Consider the following 5,708-nt stretch of genomic DNA (forward strand, 5'->3'; position numbering starts at 1 on the left):
AAAGCTGTTCAAAAACATGAAGAGCCTGAAAAAGTGTGAAAATTATGAAGAGCTTCAAAAGGTGTGAAAAATATGAAGAGCTTCAAAAGGTGTCAAAATTATGAGGAGCATGAAACGGCCTGAAACATAGGAGGAGCATGAAAAGGTGTTCAAAAACATGAACAGCTTCAAAAGGTGTCAAAAATATGAGGAGCATGAAACGGTCTGAAAAATAGGAGGAGCATGAAGTTGTGTTGAAAAACATGAAGAGCCTGGAAAGGTGTGAAATATATGAAGAGCTTCAATAGATGTGAAAAATAAGAGGAGCATGAAGCTTTGTTCAAAAACATGAAGAACCTGTAAAGGTGTGAAATATATGAAGAGCTTCAAAAGGTGTAAAAATATGAGGACCATGAAACAGTCTAAAAATAGAAGGAGCATGAAACGGTGTGGGAAAACATGAAGAGCATGAAAAGGTGTGAAAAATATGAACAGCTTCAAAACGTGTCAGAAATATGAGGAGCTTGAAAAGGTGTTCAAAAACATGAAGAGCATGAAAATGTGTGAAAAATATGAACAGCTTCAAAAGGTGTCAAAAATATGAGGATCATGAAACGGTCTGAAAAACAAGAGGAGCATGAAGTTGTGTTGAAAAACATGAAGAGCCTGAAAAGGTGTGAAATGTATGAAGAGCTTCAAAAGGTGTCAAAAGTATGAGGAGCATGAAACGGCCTGAAAAATAGGAGGAGCATGAAAATGTGTTCAAAAACATGAAGAGCTTGAAAAGGTGTGAAATATATGAAGAGCTTCAAAAGGTGTGAAAAATAGGAGGAGCATGAAGCGTTTTTCAAAAACATGAAGAGCTTGAAAAGGTGTGAAATATATGAAGAGCTTCAATAGATGTGAAAAATAGGAGGAGCATGAAGCTTTGTTCAAAAACATGAAGAACCTGAAAAGGTGTGAAATATATGAAGAGCTTGAAAATGTGTCAAAAATATGAGGAGCATGAAACGGTCTGAAAAATAGGAGGAGCATGAAACGGTGTTCAAAAACTTGAAGAGTCTGAAAAGGTGTGAAAAATATGAAGAGCTTCAAAAGGTGTCAAAAATATGAGGAGCACAAAACGGTCTGAAAAATAGGATGAGAATGAAGCGGTGTTGAAAAACATGAAGAGCCTGAAAAGGTGTAAAAACATGAAGAGCCTGAAAAGGTTTGAAATATATGAAGAGCTTCAAAAGGTGTCAAAAATATGACGAGCTGGAAACTGTCTGAAAAAGAGGAGGAGCATGAAGCGGTGTTGAAAAACATGAAGAGCCTGAAAAGGTGTGAAAAACATGAAGAGTTTGAAAAGGTGTGAAATATATGAAGAGCTTCAAAAGGTGTGAAAAATATGAGGAGCATGAAACGGTCTGAAAAAGAGATGGAGCAGGAAGCTGTCTTGAAAGACATGAAGAGCGTGAAAAGGTGTGAAAAATATGAAGAGCTTCAAAAGGTGTCAAAATATGAGGAACATGAAACGGTCTAAAAAATAAGAGTAGCATGATGTGGTGTTGAAAAATTGAAAAGCCTGAAAAGGTGTGAAAATTATGAAGAGATTCAAAAGATGTCAAAAATATGAGGAGCATGAAATGGCCTGAAAAATAGGAGGAGAATGAAACCGTGTTGAAAATCATGAAGAGCCTGAAAATGTGGAAATATATGAAGTGCTTTAAAAGGTGTCAAAAATAGGAGGAGCATGAAACGATCTGAAAAATGGAGGAGCATGAAGCGGTGATGAAAAAAAAGAAGAGCATGAAATGCTTTGAAAAATATAAGGAGCTTCAAAAGGTATCAAAAATAGTAGTAGCATGAAACGGTGTTCAAAAACTTGAAGAGCTTGAAAATGTGTAAAATATGAACAGCTTAAAAGGTGTCAAAATATGACGAGCATGAAACGTTCTGAAAAATAGGAGGAGCATGAAGCGGTGTTCAAAATCATGAAGAGCCTGAAAAGGTGTAAAAAATATGAAGAGCTACAAAACGTGTTAAAAATATGAGGAGAATGAACCGTTCTCAAAAATAGGAGCAGCAGCACACGGTGTTCAAAAATATGAAGAGCCTGAAAAGGTGTGAAAAATATGAAGAGCATGAAACGGTCTGAAAAATAGGAGGAGCATGAAGCGGTGTTCAGAAACATGAAGAGCATGAAAACTGTGAAAAATATGAAGAGCTTCAAAAAGTGTGAAAAATATGAAGAGCTTCAAAAGGTGTGAAAAATATGAGGAGCATGAAACGATCTGAAAAATAGGAGGAGCATGAAACAGTGTGGAAAAATGAAGAGCATGAATAGGTGTGAAAATTATGAAGAGCTTTAAAAGGTTTGAAAAATATGACGAGCAAGAAACGGTCTGAAAAATTGGAGGAGCATGAAGCGGTGTTGAAATATAGTAAGAGCCTGTAAAGCTTTGAAAATTATGAAGAGCTTCAAAAGGTGACAAAAATATGAGGAGCATGAAACAGTCTGAAAAATAGGAGGAGCATGAAACAGTGTTGAAAAACATGAAGAGCATGAAATGGTGTGAAAAAAATGAAGAGCTTCAAAAGGTGTTTAAAATATGAGGAGCATGAAGGGGTGTTCAAAAACATGAAGAACTTGAAAAGGTATGAAAAATATGAAGAGCTTCAAAAGGTGTCAAAAATATGAGGAGCATGAAACGGTTTGAAAAATATGAGGAGCATGAAGCGGTGTTGAAAAACATGAAGAGCCTGAAAAGGTGTAAAAAACAAGAAGAGCCTGAAAAGGTGTGACATATACGAAGAGCTTCAAAAGGTGTCAAAAATATGAGGAGCATGAAACAGTCTGAAAAAGAGGAGGAGCATGAAGGGGTGTTGAAAAACATGAAGAGCCTGAAAAGGTGTGAAAAACATGAAGAGATCGAAAAGGTGTGAAATATATGAAGAGCTTCAAAAGGTGTCAAAAATATGAGGAGCATGAAACGGTCTGAAAAATAGGAGGTGCATGAAGCGATGTTCACAAACATGAAGATCCTGAAAAGGTGTGAAATAAATGAAGAGCTTCAAAAGGTGTCAAAAATTTGAGGAGCATGAAACGGTCTGAAATATAGGAGGAGCATGAAGCGGTGTTGAAAAGCATGAAGAGCCTGAAAAGGTGTGAAATATATGAAAAGCTTCAAAAGGTGTCAAAAATATTAGGAGCATGTAACGGTATGAAAAACAGGAGGAGCCTGAAGCGGTCTTGAAGGACATGAAGAGCCTGAAAAGGTGTGAAAAATAGGAGGAGCTTCAAAATGTGTCAAAAATATGAGGAGCATGAAACGGTCTGAAAAATAGGAGGAGCTTGAAGTGGTGTTGAAAAATATGAAGAGCCTGAAAAGGTGTGAAAAATATGAAGAGTTTCAAAGGTTTCAAAAATATGAGGAGCATGAAACGGTCTGAAAAATAGGAGGAGCATGAAAGGGTGTTCACAAATATGAAGAGCCTGAAAAGGTGTGAAAAATATGAAGAGATTCAAAACGTATCAAAAATATGAGAAGCATTAAACGGTCTGAACAATAGAAGGAGTAAGAAGCTGTGTTGAAAAACATAAAGAGCATGAAAACGTATGAAGAATATGAAGAGCTTCAAAAGGTGTGAAAAATATGAAGAGCTTCAAAAGGTGTCCAAATGAGATGACCATGAAACGGTCTGAAAAATAGGAGGAGCAGGAAGTGGTGTTGAGAAACATGAAGAGCCTGAAAAGGTGTGAAATATATGAAGAGCTTCAAAAGGTGTCAAAAATATGAGGAGCATGAAACGGTCTGAAAAATAGGAGGAGCATGAAGCAGTGTTGCAAAACATGAAAAGCCTGAAAAGATGTGAAAAATATGAAGAGCTTCAAAAAGTCAAAAATATGAGGAGCACGAAACGGTCTGAAAAAGAGGAGGAGCATAAAGTGGTGTTGAAAAACATGAAGAGCCTGAAAAGGTGTGAAGAATATGAAGAGCTTCAAAAGGTGCCAAAAATATGAGGAGCATGAAACGGTCTGAAAAATAGGAGGAGCATGAAACGGTGTTAAAAAACATGAAGAGCCTGAAAAGGTGTGAAAAATATGAAGAGATTCAAAACGTATCAAAAATATGAGAAGCATTAAACGGTCTGAACAATAGAAGGAGTAAGAAGCTGTGTTGAAAAACATAAAGAGCATGAAAACGTATGAAGAATATGAAGAGCTTCAAAAGGTGTGAAAAATATGAAGAGCTTCAAAAGGTGTCCAAATGAGATGACCATGAAACGGTCTGAAAAATAGGAGGAGCAGGAAGTGGTGTTGAGAAACATGAAGAGCCTGAAAAGGTGTGAAATATATGAAGAGCTTCAAAAGGTGTCAAAAATATGAGGAGCATGAAACGGTCTGAAAAATAGGAGGAGCATGAAGCAGTGTTGCAAAACATGAAAAGCCTGAAAAGATGTGAAAAATATGAAGAGCTTCAAAAAGTCAAAAATATGAGGAGCACGAAACGGTCTGAAAAAGAGGAGGAGCATAAAGTGGTGTTGAAAAACATGAAGAGCCTGAAAAGGTGTGAAGAATATGAAGAGCTTCAAAAGGTGCCAAAAATATGAGGAGCACGAAACGGTCTGAAAAAGAGGAGGAGCATAAAGTGGTGTTGAAAAACATGAAGAGCCTGAAAAGGTGTGAAGAATATGAAGAGCTTCAAAATGTGTCAAAAATATGAAGAGCATGAAACGGTCTGAAAAATAGGAGGAGCTTGAAGCGGTGTTCAAAAACCCGAAGAGCCTGAAAAGGTGTCAAAAATATGACGAGCATGAAACGGTCTGAAAAATAAGAAGAACATGAAGCGGTGTTCAAAAATATGAAGAGCCTGAAAAGGTGTGAAAAATATGAAGACCTTCAAAAGGTGTCAAAAATATGAGGAGCATGAAACGGTCTGAAAAATACAAGGAGCATGAAACGGTGTTCAAAATATGAAGGGCCTGAAAAGGTGTGAATTATATGAAGAGCCTCAAAACGTGTCAAAAAAATGAGCAGCATGAAACTGTCTGAAAAATAGGAGGAGCATGAAGCAGTTTTGAAAACATGAGGAGACTGAAAATTTGTGAAACAGATGAAGAGCTTCAGAAGATGTGAAAAATATGAAGAGCTTCAAAAGGTGTCAAAATGAGATGAACATGAAAAGGTCTGAAAAATAGGAGGAGCATGAAGCGGTGTTGAAAATCATAAAGAGGCTGAAAATTTGTGAAAAATATGAAGAGCTTCAGAAGATGTGAAAAATATGAAGAGCTTCAAAAGGTGTCAAAATGAGATGAACATGAAACGGTCTGAAAAATAGGAGGAGCATGAAGCGGTGTTGAAAATCATAAAGAGGCTGAAAATTTGTGAAAAATATGAAGAGCTTCAGAAGATGTGAAAAACATGAAGAGCTTCAAAAGGTGTCAAAATGAGATGAGCATGAAACGGTCTGAAAAATAACAAGAGCATGAAGTGGTGTTGAAAATAATGAAAAGCCTGAAAAGGTGTGAAAAATATGAAGAGCTTCAAAAGGTGTCCAAAATATGAGGAGAATGAAACGGTCTGTAAAATAGGAGCAGCATGAAATGGTGTTCAAAAACATGAAGAGCCTGAAAAGGTGTGAAAAATATGAAGAGCTTCAAAAGGTGTCAAAAATATGAGGAGCATGAAAAGTTCTGAAAAATAGGAGGAGCATGAAGCGGTGTTCAAAAAGAGGAAGAGCCTG

Source organism: Dama dama, unplaced genomic scaffold, assembly GCF_033118175.1.
Source record: "Dama dama isolate Ldn47 unplaced genomic scaffold, ASM3311817v1 ptg000020l, whole genome shotgun sequence".
Lineage (NCBI taxonomy): Eukaryota > Metazoa > Chordata > Mammalia > Artiodactyla > Cervidae > Dama > Dama dama.